The sequence below is a fragment of the Coturnix japonica genome, chromosome 8 (genome assembly GCF_054131305.1).
Source record: "Coturnix japonica strain WE chromosome 8, WE-NBRP24, whole genome shotgun sequence".
Classification (NCBI taxonomy): Eukaryota; Metazoa; Chordata; class Aves; order Galliformes; family Phasianidae; genus Coturnix; species Coturnix japonica.
The window spans coordinates 4,254,083-4,275,853 of NC_140670.1; the positions used below are offsets into that span (position 1 = coordinate 4,254,083).

At 41.7% G+C, this 21,771-nt stretch overlaps 1 long non-coding RNA gene across 3 annotated transcripts in view; it reads right to left on the bottom strand.

The window, feature by feature from the left end:
• The window catches only part of LOC107315642 (uncharacterized), a 433,990-nt gene that overhangs the window by 19,975 nt on the left and 392,244 nt on the right, over positions 1–21,771 (bottom strand). Inside the window, exon 1 of one of the 3 annotated variants that reach the window (XR_014948847.1) lies at positions 4,853–5,115. The exons of the other annotated variants lie outside the window; for them this stretch is intronic. This is a non-coding gene — a long non-coding RNA (uncharacterized LOC107315642). Of the gene's footprint in view, positions 1–4,852; positions 5,116–21,771 lie in introns of those variants that run through there. 3 annotated transcript variants of the gene reach the window in all.

The window sequence follows — 21,771 nt, forward strand, 5'->3', positions numbered from 1 at the left end:
CTGCTCTGGGTGGTCTGCACTACCCTTTATCTCTTCTGAAATCTCACTGCATTTAGTTGTCAGAGGAAACAAGGAGGGCTGTGGTTTTAGTTCTTTCTGAAGGTAATGGTATTCACAGAGAAGACCCGGTTAAAAGCTGTTCCTGCCACGTTTCCTGATCTTCTATCACACGATGCAATGATTTACACTAATAACAGTAGAGAAAAGACCTGCTGAGCTTTTAATAAACTTCCTTTTTTCCCACCACTTAAAATGTTCTTTAAGGCTGCAGCTGAAGTAGCACAAAGCCTGTCTGACAGTATACTTGACATTTATTATCTTGGCAATAAATGTGATTTTCATTTTTTTGCAACGTCTGCTTTTGATTAATTGTAAAAATGTTCTATAAATACTTTTAGAGAAACAGTGGAATGGTTTATAAACCTCATTCTGCATGTTAACACCTTAAATTACAACAGAGTAAAAGCTTTAAACCACATGCATTAAATTTCAACTATTACAAAAAGCCAAATGCTCACCAAGTTCAGCTTTCATTACTATTACCGTTAGGGATAACTGTGAGGCACCCTGAATTTCATCTAGCTTTGCTGCCTATTACCTTAGTGGATAGTTCTATACAAGTTTCACATTAAGAGCAAGCAATATTTGTAATGCATTCTAAAAATCTTTATTTGATTTGTAGTTTAACACCATTAAGTTAGAATACCCAAAGACTGAAACCCAGAGTAGTGTTTTATGACCAAATGCCATTATTATTAGCTATCAGCATGACACAAGCAGAACACCCCAAAAATGTAACTCCATGAGAATTCTGCAGCAGAAAAGACTTGGCAGAAAGATGAGTGGGGTGCATTTCTATCGCTTAGAGAGACTGTCTCACCTACTACACATGGGTCCTTTTCTGGGAGGATGCCAAAGCTGAAGGGTAATAGAACTATAATGAACAGCTCCAAATTAAATTATGCTGTTGTAATGTGGCATTAGTTGGCATAAATGATTTCACTGCAATTAAGAAAACAGATACATAGCCCACAGCAGGTGGCTGGTGATGTACTAGCAGCAGATAAGTTGGCCTGCAGAGAGAAAAAAACAGCAAGAGAAAAGATTCTGCATGCAGAAGCAGGTCCAGCTATCCAGTGCAATAAGCATAAGGGTGAATTATTAAAGGAGCAGCAGATATCTCAGCGAATTATAAGAACTACTGTATAAATGTTTTTGAAATGTTTATCTGACTTGGTGCAGAGGTCAACCAGAGCTGTGCAGTGCTTAAATCTCATTAGTACCTCACCAAATAGGTGTGAAACGAATGTGCTGAGATTTGCTGTCTGCCCAACAGTTCACTGGTGTCCTAATTACTGTGTCTGAAAACTGCATAGTTAGTAGCCTGTTTCGATTGTGATTTTGCCACTTGTAGACAGTCTTGCCACACTCAACAGCTGAAACAGATCAGGCTATGCATTGATTTTGAGATGCAACTGAAAGTTGCTCCATCCCCAGATCCTAGGGGCCCTGAAGACCTGGTACAGCACAGGACAGTGCCTAAGAGCTGTAGAGGGTATGTCCTACAGGGGATGGGAAAATCTGTACTGTTACGGGGAGCAAATTGACTGTATGCACCAAAAGCCATGCAAACAGGTAAGGATCAGCGTGGATGCCAAGGAGTGAACTCAAGGCAAGTTCTCCAAGAACATATCGAACAGTTTTTTTCGGTTGACATATAGGGCCTCAAACTACTTATGGTGAGTTGAGACACTGCTGAAAACCAACTCATCCAAGCTCTTAAATGTTTCTGTGCTATTTTACCCACAGATGCTGAACTACGTGAGTAGCTTATTATTTAATACTGCTGATTTTCACTGAGGTACGTTGCTACTTTCCACAAGTAACACAAACTGTATATCCATCCTTCCACTAATCTTCCTCATGTTTCTATGTGCACAACATCAACTACCCATAAACTTTCTTATCTTAAAAGAAAAACTGTTTTCCTGATAACTCATCCTTTATTTCAGAGCAGAAGTAAACAGCCTCTAAATGGATGTTTGTCCAGAAATGTGCATGAGAGATTTTGCCTATATTCCTGCAGAGCCTGCAATTGGTGACCATTTGAGATTGCTGTTGCCTCATCCAGTTTTAATTCCTACATCCACTCCGCCCCAAGCCTATAGCGCTGCCTGGGGTTGTTGTGGCCAAAGTGCAGGACTCAGCGTTTGGTCTTGTTGAACCTCATCCCATTGGCTTTGGCCCCGCTCTCCAGCCTGTCCAAATCCCTCTGTAGGGCCTTTTTTGCTACTCTGGTCCCACCTGTTCTCAGACCTTGATTGTGAAACCCACAAGAGCAAGGCTGCAAGAACATTCTCTAATCCTCTTCCCACCCCTGTACTATGCTGCAGGACTTGAGAACAACACGGTATGCATCAGAAACTCACTCTCAATTTGTTTTCTTTCATAAATGCAATGAGAGCAAACTGCCTGTCCCAGTACAGACCTTGCATAGTATTAATCACTGGCACCTGTAAACTAAGAACAGTAGGTTAGAACAGGAGAAAAAAGCCCAAAACAGATAGAAGTACATGCAGTGCAATTCCCTGATAGTGCCCTAGGACTGCAGCCTCACCCATTCTGCCCTGACATATCGAGCCAGCTCAGTTACATCCTTCTTTGTTTTAAGATCCAATCAAGATACCTCCAAGTTTCCTCCCACACCTTGTCCAGCATTCAGCAGAAGTCTATAATGATTAACTGTCAGTCTGCTGCTGCTCCTCCATGGCAGTCCCATCCAAATAGAGGAAAAAAAGCACATGTGGGATCACGGCTTACTTTATAACAAGAAAAATTAGATGGAAAAATTCTCAATAAAAAATAAAGCAGGAACAACTTTGCATAAGCAGCAACTGTTGCTTTTATCAGTAATAGGGAAAGCATTTACTTTATTCAACTTATATTCCAGCTCCAAACTTAGTTTTCGCAAGTAATATCAAGATTACATATATATGGAGCATAACTGGTCTCTGAAAGAGAAAGCAACAAGCAGACAGATCTGCACATCCTTGACATCTCCTCTGTGGTTGCTGCCTGGTTAACCAGTACAAGGAATTTCATTCTCCTCTTGTAGTCAGAATCCTGCTGGGTCATGAAATAAGATTTAGGGAAAAGAAAAAAAAAAAGAGAAAGAGCCAACCTTTGCTGCATTTTAAAATAACTCTTTCCAGACAAAGGCAAATGAACAGCATTGGATATGGGAGAAAAAACAGTTCTAAGGGCTTCTATCATTTCTATTGAGGGAGCGCTGAAAAGCTAAGCATTTTTCAGCTCTAATTCATATCCCTTATTAGGGTTTTTTACTCTCTTTTTCCCACTTACTTAAGTTTTTTTTCTAATATAGATGATATGGGACTACCTGGTGGAGAGTGAGACAGTCAGCCTGGTATCATACGCATATTACAGAGGCTACTGATACTCTTTCACTAGCTCCATTAAGCCACTTGTAATTACTCCTGAATGTATTTCCTGCTCAGTTTAATCTGAGCCCCTTCTGCTTCTTGTTTCTACTGGTAAGTGCTCAGATTAGAGGTCTTGGTTGCTTCCTGTAACAGAGGACACTCCAGCTACCTCAGTGCAGGTCCTCTAACCAGTAGTCTGATCTTTGAAGCCTTCTCATGCCTCATTCAACAAGGCAACCTCAGTGACCCAAAAATCCCCCCGGTTGTTGAGTTAGCTCCATGGAGGTCTATAAAGCAAGCAAAATCATGCTGAAAGCTTTACAAAGTAGTTTGCAGACAGAACTTTTTACACAGCCTGCATATTTGTTTGTTTGTTTGTTTGCTGGCAAAACGTCAACTACCTTTTCATCCTGCCCTCTAAGACAACCTCACCTTAATTGCTGTCTTGCACCCCAGTAAGGACAGAAACAGAGAAGAATCTGAGAACCAGAGAAGAGCAACTGTTTTCAGAGATTTTACTGTGAGATAGTAACTCATAATCATTCATTCCACCCTCAAGTGGTATCACTTTGAGGTCTACGGTTACATCCCTGGCATTTGCTGGTACAGCAAGACCTCTGTGACATCTCTAAAGTCAGCAAATGTCGATGATGTTAAGCAGGCAAAAGACAGACAGAAGCCATTTATTAACAATGCAAGCATATCTCACAGAGCACAGCCTCAGATTTTTAATTCCTGATGCTTATCCAGCTTCAGAATTCATGTTCTTAACATTTTGCAATGATTATGATTTCTAAAGAAAGAGAACAAGCAAATACACATCTTCCCTCTCCATAAAAGCAAACTGACTTTAGCTGCAGTCCTTGCATTCCTGGCACATGCTTCATCAATAGCCGCCATAAACAGAAAGAGCAGCTGGTTGGATGGAAAGCTGGCTTGGCCCCTAAAGCACTGCTACATCCCAACTTCCTGCCCTCCAAAAGTGTTATTCGTGAAGAAAGACAACACATGAGGAAGAAGAAACGTTGCACAGTGCTGCTTTCTCAAACTCAAATCACTCTGTCCAAGCTTTTACTGCAGTTCTCCATCTGTTGCAGCTAGCAGTGGCGTCACCAAACACTGGCGCAGGGATCTGCCAACTGCTGTGACTTGCTATTTTTACTGTTATTTTTTGCTCTTGCTTGTTGTGTTGCTTTTTGTATTTTTCTAAACTGCAAGGACATCTTTTTTTCATTATTATTATTTCTTTTTTACAGAGATGTCCCAAGATTTATTTAAAAATAGCTTGTTTGCACCATGGTCCTTTGCATTATTTTTCCTCCCGGAGAACAGGAGTTGACAAAGAGGATCAAAAAAGGGCCATTTGGTGGCTGCTCTGAGCAGCTGGCTGTATTGCCTGGGTGTATTACCTTTCAGATGATCTGCTTCACTAAAGGCCCTGGCGATGCTGACGCAGAGCTATTTGCTTCTGAGGAGACCTTGTTCCCTCTCTCTGCTCTTCTCAGAGACCAAAGCAGTAACAAACTCCTTTGTGACAGAAGGAGGCGATGCATTCCAGAACCTATTGTGAGTTTACACTGGGTAGAACGTGACACCCAGTTGCACCCTCCTTTGCAATCTAAACTCACTGCCACCAGAGCCTCCTCATTTCAACCGGCTGCTGGGTTAATGGAGATCCTCATCCTTACCGTACACCACAACTGCATGGTAAGTAGCAACAATGACTGAGTAACATAACAAAAAATAACTGTATAGCCACTAAAATAAAATGATACTCTTTTAATCATTGACATGGGAATAATTTCATGAAGCAAACTCCAAACGTGGTAAGAAGCAAAGCTGTTTTCAGCTATTCCAAATGATAAAGTAAAATTGACTTTTAAATTTACTGGTTTTTTGTTTCCAAGAAGTATCTGAGCTCTCACAAACTTGCACACAGTACTTTCTCTCAGATAAACTCAATTGTACATGGATAAAATGAGTGAATAAAAGCAGCAGTCATCATGTAGAGGAACTGAAAAGAACTTTTTCTGGCATCATTATACTAAAGTGAAATGTCCAAATATCTATTGAGGGCTGCTCTGAAAGTAATGCCTCCTAGACATGCAGGCTCTCGTTCATTGCTGCTGAAAATATGTAGCTAATGGTGGTGACTACACTTAAAAAATAGTGTTTTGTATCTAAGAATTTGTTCTATTACTTGTACTATATTATTTGTACTTGTACTTGTATTATTTGTACTTGTCGTAGTTTCCATGGAAGTAAGTAGGAGGCATTACTTTTGGAGCAACCAATACTGTTTCATGAAAACAAAATTAAGGAGGTCTAGTCCTGGATTCGAGGGTTACGAGGTGAGAAGTTACTGCACAAGACTATGGGAACAGTAACCTGTAGTATATAAGGTTATATATATTATAAATTAGTATTAACTTATGCAAAGTTATGACCAGTGATGGTGGTACAAAATGTTTGGCTGTGGTAGGGATCCTCTTTTCTTTATAAGCCATAAAATGTCTCACAAATGATAGCTCAGCAAGAACCCAAGGTGCAATGCAAAAGCTAACACCACTGGATATATTACATGGTGAGCTTGTTCAGAGTAAACAAATGTGAAAACAAATTGCTGTTAACACATGCATAATTTAACTGAAGCACCACGGATGAGGAGAACAATTTTTAACTGAACAAGAGAAGAAGAGAGAGACACTCTTTGCCAGAGTTTAGAATTCTCTATTAACACAGACATGTTCTTGATAAAAGCAGATTTTCTTCTCTATCCTACTGAGCCCTATCTGTCCCTGTTCCTTCCATGTTGGCTTCGACAGGGCATGATCAAGCAAGAAACTCCATAGGGATATTATGGCTCTCCCCTTTCTTACTACCTATGAAATACATTGAGCCACATCTATTTACTATAATAAGCAGCACCACACAGATAGAGCAGTCCCAGATTGGGTGTTTGCACACAATGCTGCGTCTTATTACATTTCTTGATGCAGAACAGTCCAGTAGACCTGCAAACATGGGAAATAAGTCATGCCCAGAACTTGGTAGATCCCTTGGTTGCTTTCTTCCTGATGGAGGGGTGCTAAGATTTTGCAGAACACACCCCCACAAAAAATAAGTCAAGAGTAAAGGGAAATGGGTGATGCGAAGCTGCTGGTTTAAGAAGAGTGATGGGAATTCAAGTTTGGGCTGTGAGAAGGGAAAGGAACAGGACTAAGAACATCCTGTGAGCAACAATGGAAATCAAAGCCTTTCTAAGCTAATGTGAGTTATGATGGGGCTCCTCGTAGCATGAACAGGCAATTTATCTTCCTGTAAGAAAAACAAAACTAACCTCGCAAAGTAATCCCTGTAATTATGCAATGACTTCACAGACACTGCCTAAACAGAAAACAATTTTCCTATGGGTTGCTTCCTCTGCATTTTCTGCCTGTTTGCCCACATAGGAGCATTCCAAAGTCTTCTCTTGGACTGCACTGTGTTGAAATGACAGAGAGTAATTATGTAATGACACTGTAATCCCAGTAAAGAAATAAAATAAGGAGATTCACTGCCACGGTCCTAAAATCTCTTATGTTTCTCCCATTTCTCAATTAGTAAATAAGGCAGCAAGGGACTATAGGAGAGAAACTCTGCCTAACTACGTTAGTAATGCCTCTGCACACAGTTCAACCTTCTCATCATAAGCACCCAACCCAGGAGTCTTACTGCTTTCATGCACACAAACTCTGTGCTGTACCTCTTCAGAGCAAATCACATTCCTCCACAAGAGCTGAATCCTATTTCAAGCAGCCCTGCTGGACTGCTTCAGGCCTCACATGAGCAAGATAGCTTTTCCCAATGGACAGTTTTAGAGTCCCATAGCCTGAATCACCAACTATACTGCCTTCTGCTCTGCTACCAGTCTTCCAGGACCCAGGACAACTACTGATTTCAAACAGTCCACCGAATCCCTTAGAATAGATCTGCCATTTTCTTGAATTAGTTTTGTCTGTCTTTAGACTGTAACCTACTTGAGTGAACAGGTAAAGTCTCCACAGACAACAGGCAGTCACTAAATTCAGAAGCATAAATCTGGATAGAAATGATACCAAATATCTCACAAATACAAGCCATGAGATAAAGGCCACGACAAAGGACACTTCACAGGTTAGCTAACTGGATGAGTGATATGTACTGCTGGCTTTGCAGAGGAAACACAAATCTGCCTTGTTTAATTAGTTTAGGGCTACAAAGGCTACAGCTTAATTGGTTCAGGGGTGGAACCAGATGATTGTGTTAGATGGAGTAAGTGAAAGAAGTATCAAATGTACCAAAAGCTACAGTTTGACCCTTCTAGAAGAAGGATGCAAAACATTCTGACAAGGAAGACTGAAGCCAAGTTGGTTATGAGTGTATTAATCAGGTCACCATTCAAGTAGTCAATGAATACACATGGCGATGCAGATAAGAGGCAGTCTTAATCTTAAGGGGTAAAAAATAACTGTATGGCAACCTCAAACAATAGCCTGAGGTCTTGTACAACTACCACTTGTATTAAGCACTTACTCTCTTTGATCTTTTTTTATCTGCGATCTGCTCTACACTATCTGATAATGAATCAGAAATGTCATATAATTACACTTTCGAAGAGGCTAGTGTAATTGATGATCATTGAGATCTGGCTTTCCTGTAATTTGCTGGAAGGAATGAACCTCCTCTGTATGCACTATAGCTGAGATGTATAATCACCAGAGCCCTCAGTTCAGCAGATGTCAACGTATCAACTCTAACAGCTATTTCATAAAGACGAAGATGTAACGTGGACTGAAGGAGCACTCCTTAAACTTGTAAAATTTCACTCTGCCACTTTCCCTAGTATTCAGTAAGAGCTACTAAAAAAAAATCTCAAAGACCTAATTCCAGCTGTGGCTTCAACAGCATTCAGCATAGGCTCAATGACGCTTCAGGCAAGGCAGTACTGAAATCAAGCTAGCAAGAGAGCAAGGCTAAGTGTATTTCCCATGTGAAATATCTAGCCAAAATGGCACACAGAAAGAAAAAGAAGAAGTGATGGGAAGCCAAATGGGCATCTCATTAGTATTTGTTTCATTCTGAGCTTCTCTTCAGCCCTCAAGTTCAATTAAGTTTAGTGCAGGGCTTAGTGAGTTTCCTGAAGAAGTGAGCAGTCACTATGATTCTGTGACACTCTATCCTCTGGGGCTAGAAAGAAATAATCAGATGGTGTTTAACTATTCAAGACAGTCAATTCTGAGCATTCTCACATATACAGAAGCCCTGCATTGTATTAGGATAAACAAAGATGTATTCCTATTAATTCTATTACTGGAAGATAGGTTCCTAATTCGGGAGAACTACACCTTTCTAGTACAGAACCATGTCCTTCATTAACATCCAACTGTCAAACTAGAAAACATGATGAGAATTCAGTGTTGTGCACAGCACTGCACTTGGCAGCGCTGTCCAAGGGGGGAACGAGCTGGGAGGTTGTGTAAGGTAGAATCTGCTTTTTTTCCTATTGCTTTATTTTTGTGAATTTATATGACAGTTTTATCCTTCTAATAGGGAGATAATGTGGTATATTTTAAAAGCATCCAGTGGCTGCTCATACATTATTGAAAAGCTGGGTGTTAAAGATTAAAGGCAACAAGAGTTACAGAGAAGTTGATTATCATTTCTTATTTCTCTCCCTCCATTCTCCCCCTCACTTCCTGCCACATATACAAACATTTCTCTGCTGGCCACTTGTTGTTTTCAGATAGATCACTTAAAATAATCTTACTGTTTCTGTTTATTTCCTTAGAAGTTCTTGCTCACTAAGAGTTTATGCTTCTTTAATCTGTTTATTATACTCTTTCAGCTTTATTTTCTAATCCTCTTTTCTTCTCTTTATCTTTGATGTTTGGAAATTCTGAGGGTTGCTTCTTCTGTGAACTTTAAATGAGTTCTTTAAGCACACTAGTGAAAACACACGCACCTGCACACACCTTCTGAGGAGCCTTCCCCAACCTCTTCACCTCTTTCCAAGCCTTACTTACAGAGTACAAAAATCTTGCAACGTAGCTAATTGGAAGTATGAACAATATTCAAGCCCACATTCTCTACAGCATCCAAATAGAGACAGGGCCACACACTTGGTACAGCTGTTCACTATTCGAGCAACCTCTGTAGGCTGCAACAACAGCCCTTCTGTTCCACAGCTGTACTCCCCTGCTCATTGTTAGCCTCACGCATTGGTCCCTATTAAACTGCAATCGCACGTCAGTAAAGTCCACCATGTGAAGGTTAGAATTCACAAATAAGGCCTGATAGGAGAGTGTTTTAATTTCACTTGGCAAAGGTAAAAAACGGCAGCGCGAGCCATAGAAATTCTGCCTTACGTGCATAAGGTAATATAATATCTTATTGACTTTACACATACAGTTTATTTCATTGGTTTGTGAATCTGGTACTGAAGTTTCACAGACATTGCTCAAATGACACCAATCTTGTACTAACACAAGTCTAAATGACTGCAGATAGTAATGAATGTTAAGTTTAAGTAATTTTAGAGACGAACCAAACAATGGTATTACTTATTATAAAGATTAGGCTGCCTCGGTACAACATTATTGTGTGTTGATTGTGTCAGATTTACAGGGTATGTGACTACACTGTAACGGCTTTCCCTCACAAGTCAATAAATATAATGGTAAGAAGAGAAGGTGGATATTTGTAGTACAGTGAAATCCTGCCACACTTATGGCCAAAAATAATCAAGTGATAATATTTGGTCTCTTTTCCATCTCCAAAGAGATTAGCAATATTAGAGACAGAAACACAGTTCAACTTTACAAGTGAGTTTTTCAGAAACTACTTCTCTGGAAGAGACATTTCAGCCTCTTCTTCGTGGCTCAGCAACTGAAACAGATACACCAGTGCTGCCTTCTAATGCAAATCCAAAGTCCCCCATGTGGAATATTATTAGCCCGGGGCAGTCCCATGGGTAAGCAGGTCTACAGGCTGAGCTCTTCTGAGGAAGGTACAGATGGCATTTGACAAAGAAGATGAGGACAGATTTGTTAAAAGAGTAAGTAAAGCACAACTACAGATGGGATTCAAAATGTAAGATTCATAGGCAAAGCAAGGATACAGAAAGGCCCTGAGAAAGACAAAAACCACACCTGATCTTGTGCCGAACCACCACTGCACCCTGCTACAACGGAGGGGAGCACAAAGTGCTTCTGCTTTCCACATAAGCAGCTCTGCGGAACAGCTCCATCTTCAGAACGCGCTTGGCACAGTGCAAAGCTACATCTGCAGGATACACACAGATCGACATACCCCTGAGGGCTAGGAGCAATGGAAGTGCAGTGTGTTTCACTCATCAGCTTGTTAGCACTTCTGCTTGGAGCAAAAGAAGCCACCGAGGCATGCAGCCAGAAGAAAAGCTCCTTGCTCTGCAGCTGCCCTGCGCTGTGCTATGGCTGCTTAGTGCACTACACTGGTATTTTGCTCCATGAGGATAGGCAGTAGCCATTAGTTTCCTGTGCCCCTTTGGGCACTCAGGGATAGACTGTAAGCAACACTGTCTGTTTCATGAATGGTTCTCATATTCAGAGCATCGTATCTAAACATCTCCTTCTCAGCAGTGAGGGGATGGTGTCTGTGCCAACCAGGCCCAGGGGTTCAGAGCTGGCACCTGCAGATATCTATAAGGAAGACTTCAGCCACTGTTGCAGAACAGGAAGCCTTGCATCCTGAGACAGAGAAGTTAATGCCCAACTGCTTGCTGTGCTTGAAATGTGTATACATAGCCACATACACATACACACCTTATAGAATCACTTTGAAGTGACTGCCTGCAAGATTTATGCTGGATGAATGAGGACCAATGTAAGTGCAGCTGAGGTAAGCTTAAGCAAGACATCACTGTTAAACTGCCTTGTTAAACAAACTACCTGTCCTGAAAGCGTTCAGCTTCATTGACAGAAATACTAAGGCAAAACTAAAGCCCACCCAGCTGGAACAATCAGCCAGCAGGACCCAGAGGAGACCAAAGGCAGACAAGCTGGAAGAACAGATGTGCTGGAAAATCGCATGCAAGAAAAGACTAAGTGAAAAGCAGCACTGCACTGTGTATCACAGAAACCTTGGAGAAATGTATGGAAAGGAATGCATACATTGCTTAAAGAAGAGCTAAAGCAGCCTTGACTCGCACATATTTCCCTCTTTCAGGCACAGGGCAGGGCAGGGCAGGGAACACTTTCCAAAGCCACATCTATTTACAAGTTCTAATAGCTTTGTACACAACAATTTCTTCCACGGGACATCACCATTCACAACATATTCCTGCATTTTCAAATATTGAGCAAACGTAGAGACAGGTGCTGCAAAGCAGCCGAGGAGATATCTCCTCTCCCTGTGATTGAGTTCTTAGGTATTCCATTAGATAGTGCCGCTCAGCTGAGCTTTTGAAGGTAGAAGGTAAGATTAGGAGAGGAGGAAAGGTTTCTTGTTAATTAAAGCGATGCACTGCCAATTGTAAGGGCAATCAAATATTGATTCAGTCTCACCACCGCTGCTTGCTTTTAATAGGCAGGAGTATATTTAATGACGGATGATGGGAGTGCCCAGCAGAGCAGAGGCTGGATGCAAAGACACAGCATTGCTGCTCACCTCATTCAGTACCAGAAATACTCAAGACTGATGAGGCAAAGACTCGAGGTGAAAAAAAAATCAACAAGTGCAAAGAGAACACAGCACTGAACCTGGCAAACAAAAGGTTCATTACCTGACTAAAAGCATAACAAGGCAGTTTATAAGCAGCGCGCTTATTTATTGAAGATGTTGCAGCAAAGGTAATGATTTTTGTTTTACTTGGAGTTCAGATTCTCAATTTCATCAGCATTATCTTGGCAAATATGTTCCCAAGATTGTTTTAATTTAGGATTTGACATCGGTGATTGCCTTTTTTGCCCTCAAAGGATAAATTAGTTCACAATAAAAGATGCATATTAGGCAATTTATTATGCTAATGACTTGCAGAAAAAAAGCCAAATTACCTTGATGGTAGATTATAACAAACAATAAAGAAAGACGTTTTCTGCAATTCTCAGTGAATATACAGTTTAGCTGTGGGTAGCTACAGAAGGTCTCCTGGTAGTAGTAACCTCATTCAAGACAAACAGACACACGTTATCAGTAACCACACTGACAGTCAAACAATGCAGACAGAGCTCAGATTTGTAAGTATACCTCATTACCCTTCAGTAGCCATTTTTAGCTCAGCTTGGAAGCAAAGCTTGTGTGATCACAACATACGGTAGGAGAGAGCTGCAGGGTGGGATGTGCACAACACGGAGCTTACACAGGGATAAGGACATCGGTGGAGAAAAACATCTAAGGGCAACAAAGCTGTGAAGAGTCTGGAACGAGTCTTATGGGGAACAGCTGAGGGAGCTGGGATGGGTCAGTCTGGAGAAGAGGCTCAGGGGAGACCTCATTGCTCCCTACAGATCCTGAAAGTGAAGCGCCACTTCAGCATCTGGTTCAGGTTGGATGTTAAGGAAAACTCCTCTGAATGGTCAGGTGCTGGAATGAGCTGCCCAGGGAGGTGGCTGAGGCACCTTGAAAGGCATTCAAGAAATGCTTAGAGATTTCAATAAGGGATCTACTTTAGTGGGGAAACATTGGTGGCGGATGGATGGCTGGACTGGATGATCTTGGAGGTACTTTCCAACCTCAGTGATTCTACGGTCAGCTGAGATTTCCCTGCTCATTAAATCATGGAGTTTTCTCTCCAGTCACTGCTACTGTGACAGGGCACCTCTAAATTAATGGCCTGGAATACCCTCTGTGCTTATCTTAAAGGAACTAATTACAACTAAATTTGTCTTTGCAATTATGCAATCTGCACTGCCAAAATTAAGCTTATTTATATTTAATTGGTATTCATTTCCCAGTTCACAAGAAATGAAAGAATCTTATATGGTCAAATCCTGCATCTTCCTCCATTGGTTACCATGCTCTGCCACAGCATGAATAGGCAATTCCTGAACAAAAAGTAAGGACAGATACCTGGCATTGGGTGAGTGACGAACATTTAACTTATCTGTGAAAGTTCAGCATCACTGAGACAATATCAAAGCACGGATCTGCAATTCCCTCTTTCTGAACTATCATTACATTATGAAAATGAATAGTTTCAGTGTTTTCTGAGGCAGGAAATATTTCAGCTGCTTTAAAGAAAACAACAACAACAAACAGCTTTTGTAAGTGATTAAACTCTCAAGCTTCTTTACAGAATTTAACAAGCTGCGAATGCTGTTCCCAGTTGAAGATACAGCACCACTGCTTTCATCCTCCAATGTAGTGATAAAAATGTAGCAATTGAACCACCACGCTCTTTCTCCTCACTGATGTTCTGCACTTTGTTAAATTACAGAATGGCAGAATAGTTTGGGTTTGAAGCCATCTTTAAGATCATCTCATTCCAACCCCCTGCTGTAGGCAAGGACACCTCCCACTAGAATGCTTCCACTTGAATGTTTCCAGGGAGGGGGCATCCACAACCTCTAAATCATGCCAGATGTAAAATCTCCATTGCATAAATAACTAACCAGGGCAACTGAAAGCTGAAGATCCATTTGTAGGAAGAACTACCTATTTCTTTCATAAGAACCCTCAGCAGAAAGGCTGAAAGCATTTAGATGAGTGGCTGCAGCACTGAAATCAGTAGGATCTACAGATAGCTACTTCAAAACGTGGCCTCCACGTAAAGTTAAAGACTGGCCTACACAGGCTACAATTTCCCGCTCCAAACATGAGATGGAAGGTTGACCTTTTTGCTGCCTGAAGCCAAGCACAAACTTTTTACATACCAGTGTTCATGGGAAGGGATCTGCCCAACTACTACATGTACCCTGTTCTGGCAACGTACTTTTTCTCCCCATGGATCAGGAGGTTTGGCAATTATGGGCAAAACACATTCATGAGTACACATGAAATATTTCTCACTCTAAACAGGACCGCAGTTTTGACAAAGATTCATTTTCTGCTGCATAGTAAAAACCATTAACTGACAGTTTCCTCTTTTCCCTAAATCCCATTCCATCCCCCGCTTCCATACAGGATCTAGTTACTCATGAAACAAGGAGCAATTTTATTATTCATGGGTATATGAATATCATTCACATGAAAAACCACAACGCACGCTGACGCGTATACCGCTAAGAAGACAAAAAACAACCCACAGATGTTTAAAACATCCAGCCTAACCCACAAAAATAGCAAGAAACAGCTGTGTGTCTCAAGGCAACAGGCACAGGTTCAAGCCCTCAACTTTCTGCTCTCATAACACTGTGTCACCTGAGCACGCTGTGCCTGATTTCCCATCTCTAAAACAAACACGCTAGGCACTAAAATGAGAGTATTTTGAAACCTACTTCCTTTGCCACTGGTTTCCATGGAAAATTAGCATCTCCCTCTGCTGATGGTACTCATTTTAGTAAGACAGGCGAGCTCAATGTAGAACATAAGGAGGTTTAGGCAACTGTCATTTTCCCGTGTACAAAAAACCAGCACATACATGGTGTGGAGGAAACAAGCAGCTTAACAGCTCCTCTATAGTGGGTCAACTCCTCTCCAGAAAGAAGCACGCAATGGTCCAACTGCCTGTTCTGATTTCACTCATCCGTAAGACCACCCATTCTGCTCTACTTTAACCTTAACTAAAGCCAAAACTCAATCAGAAATACTCAGTTGGTCAAAGCTGAGTGGAACAGGCACTCTGTCTACATGTCATAGAGATTCCAGCTCTAACGTCGGATGAATTCTCTCTTGGAACTTACCCTTCCACTCCCTATGGAGGTTGCCCAGAGGCTGATATAGAGTCTCTAATGCAGGTGGAATACAAAACATAGTGTTTATTGCCCTTTTCTGTCTGAGTCGCACCTTATTTACTCTTAGGCAACCATGGAACAGATGATTCAATTAAAGGTACAAAAGGTAATTTAGAAATTTAGATTAAGACAACACATCATAGCAGCATCACTGCGCTACTGGAAACAACCATCCTGAGTTTGTGTAGAAGCACATCAAAGCTGTGCTTCAGTATATAAGCAAGGAAGAAGGGGGTAGAAATACAGTTGTTACGCTGAACACACCATCTGCTAAAAAAGTGAGAACACAAGAATAACTGTATTTAGTGAGGCTATGGGCCATCTAACCCCGTATGCTCAGCTGCACATTCATAGACATTGGGGAGAACTTCAGACTTTAAGAAAACATATGCCAGTTTTACCTGTCCATCTGTAGTTCTACTCAGATTCTGCCTCCTGCTCCTTCCGTAGAGCTGCTCACCAAATTAAGGAAGCAGCCAGCTGGATGGGGGCTGCTTCCCTTGCTGACCACCTGTTAACAGGTCTGCTGAGGTAAAGCCGTGTGAGGAAGCTAAAAACAGCGTGGCATTTTGCTGGTAGCCCATTCAGACAAGCCCTGTGTTTCACATGTGCAGCCAGACCTCCCAGGGCTACGTGCTGGATGTACAGCGAGCATTCTGGAAGCAAAAGGCCTCAAAGATACAATCAGCTGAGCATGCTACTGACAATTCAGATCATGAAAACAACAGTCTGTATTCACTGAGCTTTTCCTCTGTCACCGCGAGGACAGGGAGATCTGGGAGATACCAACAGCAGACAGGGAGACTTTGTGAAGTGTCCCCTTCAACAGCACTAATTGGGGACGTATCTTCTCACCTCCCCTGCCCAGCATTTAATTCTGAGCAGCATCCACCTGATGCAGACTGGTTCTTATGCTTAAAATGAAAGCTGACATTTTCATGAAGCCAGCTAAGCCCAGGAATGGCAGATGGTGTGTTTGTGCAGGGAGAGAGGTAGAGGGAGAGTGTGGTTTAAAAAAAGTACCTGCCCCAAATACAGTGCAAACTGTAATCAAACTACAGGAGGGAAGGGAAGGGGAGGGAAGGGAAGGGAAGGGAAGGGAAGGGAAGGGAAGGGAAGGGAAGGGAAGGGAAGGGAAGGGAAGGGAAGGGAAGGGAAGGGAAGGGAAGGGAAGGGAAGGGAAGGGAAGGGAAGGGAAGGGAAGGGAAGGGAAGGGAAGGGCCCTCTAATAATGTAATAGGGATAAGGCAGTCATAGTCCACCTCAGCAGATTGCCTTCCTCTCCATGTTTTAACACACATTTAAGGAGATGAAATCCATTAGCTGTCATGATTTCCAGGCTACACCCAAGAATACTGACACTGTTCAGAGATCCTGGTAGATAAGCTGTTTTTTTGGAATATGTTATGTAACCACAGTAGATCCATCAGTGTCTTGACATCACCATAGAAACAGGCAGAAACTCTTGGTGCAGGAGGAGGAAGCCCTGATCTCAGCCTGGCAAAGATGCTGATGTGCTTTACCAAGCACAAGCACCTCCCTCCCTCAGTTCCAGCATCATAGACTCCTGCACCTCTTGGATCTCTCAGCCTAAAGGGGTGAGCCTAAAAGGAGTGGCCACAGGGTTGAGAGGGGAGTTTCCTATTCAGAACACAGTAAGACATATTTGTAAAATCCGTTCCTAATGAAGAGAATAGGACATTGGGGCTCCATTACCAATTAAAGAACAGAAAGCAAAACCAGCAAACTTGTCATTTTTGTAGGAAACAGCCTACTTGAAGAATGTGAATTGTGAAGCAATGGGGTTCCTGTATATGTGAAGGTGCAATGATGAGGTAAAGCACTGCCTGCTCTGCTATGGTTGCTGCCTGGCATGTTTTTCCAATTACTTTGGCTATAAGAATAGAGAGAAATCACACAACCAACAAAACCTGAGGCCAGAATTACTCTGCTGGAGAAAAGAAATGAAGCTTTTAAAAGGCACAGTGTGATCCTTAAGGGACACCTTACAAGGAGCTGCTTACAGCCCCCAAAGTGTCTGTTTTTGGTGTTGCGTTATAATAGTTTGTTAGGCTTTGTACTGTGCCGAACTAACTGGGCAACTACTCACTTCTCAATTACCTTTACAGTGTGTGAAGTAAGAAACCAGATTAAGAATGACTGCACATCATTCTTAAAATCAACACACAACAAATTGTTTGTTTGAATTAATAATCCATAAACACTAATTGTACATGACTGGAGATGTCTCCTACCATCATCCTGTTTACTCAACTTAGATTATGCTCCTCAGCTCGAACTATTTCTCTCCATTTTGACTTGATGACAGTAAATCTTTTAAGCGCTCTGTCATAATGTTATGACTTCACCTTAAAACCATTCCAATCCTTCAAAACAACCTGATGTTTAGTTAAACAAATCGATGGACTTACTTGCACTGCAGCATGCATTCATGCTGTCCATTAATCTGAATTGTAAAAATTCTTTAGACAAAAGTTTGATCTCAAGAGAATTTGGTTAAAAAACGTGTTCACACCGCAATTATGACTCAGAACAATTCAAGCACTGGTGAGATACAAAAGTTAATGGGTGGTGATACAGAACATGTCTTTTTCCATGTCTCTATGGTCAGCTGCAAGACCAGCCCCATGAAATTTTGCACTGCTACCCTTGAAGTGTTTATTTGCTGGGGACTTAATTTGTAGCTATGCATTTATGGGGACGTTTTGGAATAGTTACTAAGCCACGGTGCTAACTGTGGCACGGGTCCATAGAAATCTCCAGCTTTCATTTCACATCATTCTGCTGTAGTATGGTTATGTTTAGTGAGTTGCAATGGGATATTAGTGTTATAAATAACAAAATGGTATTTTGTTTAAATATTTTGCTTTTGGAGTAGAGAGTTCAGTGGTACAACAATATGATGCGACACACATAGAGATGGAAAAAAAAGCATCTGCTAATATCTGTGGCATCACAAGCTTCAGCTTGCTCCAGTCAGTCGGATTCTCCATATGTCTTAGTAGATATGACTATGAATATTACCACTAGTCATAAAAATTAAGACTACTCTTAATGGAAGTAGTTTAGAAGCATTCAGCTCCCACTCTGTTTGGCTCTGAGTGTGACAAGCTGACTCCACGCACTATTTCTTCCATTTCTCATATTTTACCCATCACCGACTACGGTGAATTGTGACAGATCTTTTAAGACACAGCTGTTGGGTTTTTCTTCTGTTTATGACAAGATGTGCGAGGAGTTCTTGCAAGCAGTTAAAAAACAACATTAGGGAATTACTTCTCTATTTTTTTAAAGGCAGAACTCACGTTACGCATACAAGCCCAATACTGTCAGCGAGCAAAAAATCTTAACTTTCTCTTCATTCCTTTTCACTCCTGAAATGAACCCCCACCCGCCACCCCCCTTCTTTTTTTCCTACTGTTGATGTATTTTGGAGAGATCTTCACATTGCGGGTTTAGCTGTGACACTGAGAATTGCTTTTTCTCAAAGGAACAGCAAAGCTTCAAACTCAGCAGCATGAGAAGTTGTGAGTGTTTGTGCCAGTGCACATTACCTTTAAATTTATGCAAGTTAAATCTCACATGCCAAGCTTTTAAAATTAATTTCAAGTCTCTCACAGTCCCCCTTGGCTTTCACCAACTAAAAAGTATATAGGTCAAATTATTAATAAATACCACTAGATTTGTTTTCCTGCTTTGGCACACACGAAAAGCAACTGCAGATACCAACCGTTCTGTATCAAAGTCAGCATGCCCACCTTCCTTTGGGTGTGATAAACACAAGAAGCTGTGGAGCTTTAACAGAGCCAAGGAGTTCCAACACAGGCAGCTGCAACCCACCCTCTCACGCCATTCTGCAAGGCAGAAATACCCCCTGCAGTTCAGGAAAGCATCTTTCCCACTGGCGTTCTCCAGTTGCCTCCAAGCAAGTCTTTTTGGAAAGCTTAGGTATCTCAGTTAAAGGCACGTGTCCCTGCTGCTCACTGAGAGGGTTATGAGAAGTGAATGCAACACCACAGCCCTCCACTATGCAGCTGAGGTGGTTGAATCGCCATCCCTGGTTGTGTGTAAGAGCCGTTTGGATGTGATACTTAGGGATATGATTTAGTGGAGGGTTTTTACAGTTAGGGTACTGGTTAGGCTGCGGTTGGACTTGATGATCTTTAAGGTCTTTTCCAACCTGGGTAATTCTATGATTCTATGATCCATTTGTCACTTCTCTACTCACAACTCTCCCAGCCACCTCCAAATTCAGCTGTCAGTTTATTCATGGGTCACACTAAGAAGATGGCAGCACCACAGACTGAACTGAAATACCTAATGTAGCTCTTATCAATACCTCAGAAGCGCACAAGAGAGCGTGGGGTGAAATTCGATGGGGCTTGGACTTAGCCTATGTGCTCTGCAGGTTGCTTCCCCAGCATCGCAGGACACAAAGCAGTTCACACCAGGCAGCTCCTGGTCAAACAGCTACTTATTTGTCTTAATTACCATCTGTAAAACAGCCGTTAAGGGGTTAACACTAGCTAAATTGTTCATGCAAACGTGGTAATCTTCTGTACAAAGGAGCACTGTGATCACTTGTTTACAATCTGACATAAAACCTGAATAAAAGACAGTCATGGCTCAGGTTTTCTCTCACACATTACAGATTCCTGTTTCTTTTCCTTCTGCTAGTTCCTTGCAATGCTGTTTAAAGTTCACATCAGAAAACTGTGCTGCTATTCAGTGTTGACTCAACTGGTATTTTCCTCTAATTCTGCCCATTTTTCTGTCCAATTTGGATTCTGAAATTGAGTTCAGGGAGAATGGCACAGTGTAAGGCAGGCTGCCTGTGCTGCTTGACATTCATTGCTCATGAGCTGCAGTTCCCCCAGACCTCCCCCTGCTACAAACCTCAGCCCCTCCAGAGACCTCTCAGCACAACTTCCCTTCACCTGTGCATTTGCTCTGATCTCTGTTGTATTTGATGATGGAGATAATTTCTTAGATAAATCTAGTGGTGAATTCATAATTTGAATAATGTAAGAATAACACTCTCTGCAGGGTAGGATTTGCATAGTTTTTTTATGCAAATATCTCAAAGTATTTAAGCCTTCAAAACACACGTTTTTGGTTTACTGTTTTTTTTTTCCACTTCATGAATACCCTCTGCTGGACTATTTAGAGATCAGCTACAAGCATCTTTGTTTACAGAGTAAGCTAATTAATACAGCTAATACAGCAGGGCCTAGGGGTGAAGCACGCTCCAAACACATACAAGACTCTGTTGATGCCAAATGGTGTGACACGAATGAACACCAAGGCCTGATACTTCCCTTTAAGCAATGTGAATACGGGTGCTCTGAATCCCTTCAAATCCTAAGCACGTGGAATAAAAATGGTTTTTCAAGTTCATCTGCAGCTGACAATATTCCAGGTTAGCAGAAAAGATCACAAAAGAGCAGATTAGACCAAAACAGCCCCCAAACCCTTTAACATCTACAATTACGTATGTATGAATAACAGCAATAAATCAGGGACTGATTAACAGGGGAAACTCCAACACTGCACAGGACTAACAACTTCTGGGTCATGGATGAGCCCTGCCTAAATGCACCTGAGGGTCTGGAGGAAGGATTCCTTCCTTTCAACTATGTTTTTCTTCTTCCTGCATGAGTACCTCAACTCTTTGACCACAGCTCACACAAGAGGACTCTGAGTGTGTCTCATCTAAGTCATCCCTAGAGTAAGCTGGGACAGATATGTGATCTAGGGACTGCACTGTGTGACAGTCAGCAAAATGCTTTAGGAGAATACCATCTTGATGACAGCCTCTGTTACAATGATTAATCCTTTACGGAAAATTAGAGCAATTTCTAAACAAAGAAACACAGTAATGATATTAGGGGAACTCACACTGAGTATTTATAGCCCAGTGTGATACAGCTGACAGAATTAGAGAAAGCAGTATTGATCACCTATTCGTTCAGGGCTTCCATATAGCAAACACAAAACCAGTGCCAGGCATCATGAACTCACTGAAGATGATTTTCTACAAGCTCTCTGCTGCAGTATAGCTTATTTGTAGTGTGGGGATAACACACATCTGATATACACACAGTTAATTACTTGGTACCTGAAAAGCCTGGAGAGTAACCTATAGAGAATATGGTGATGAAGCACAGATAAAGGCTTTGCTCCAAAGGAACGGCTGGGTGAGCAACCCTCACTTCCAGCAATGCTATCTGACAGGTCGGTAACACCCCTTGCAGTTTCAATCCAAATAATCTCATTAGCTTCTCTGACAGAAACCATCAGAGGTAACATTTGTCTTGGCTTCACAACACAATTAAGGTGGAAGGAGACCTCCACAGTGGTCCAAGGAACATTCTTTTTAAAGAGGGAGAAGCAAGGAGCCCATGGGAGTAACACGGGCT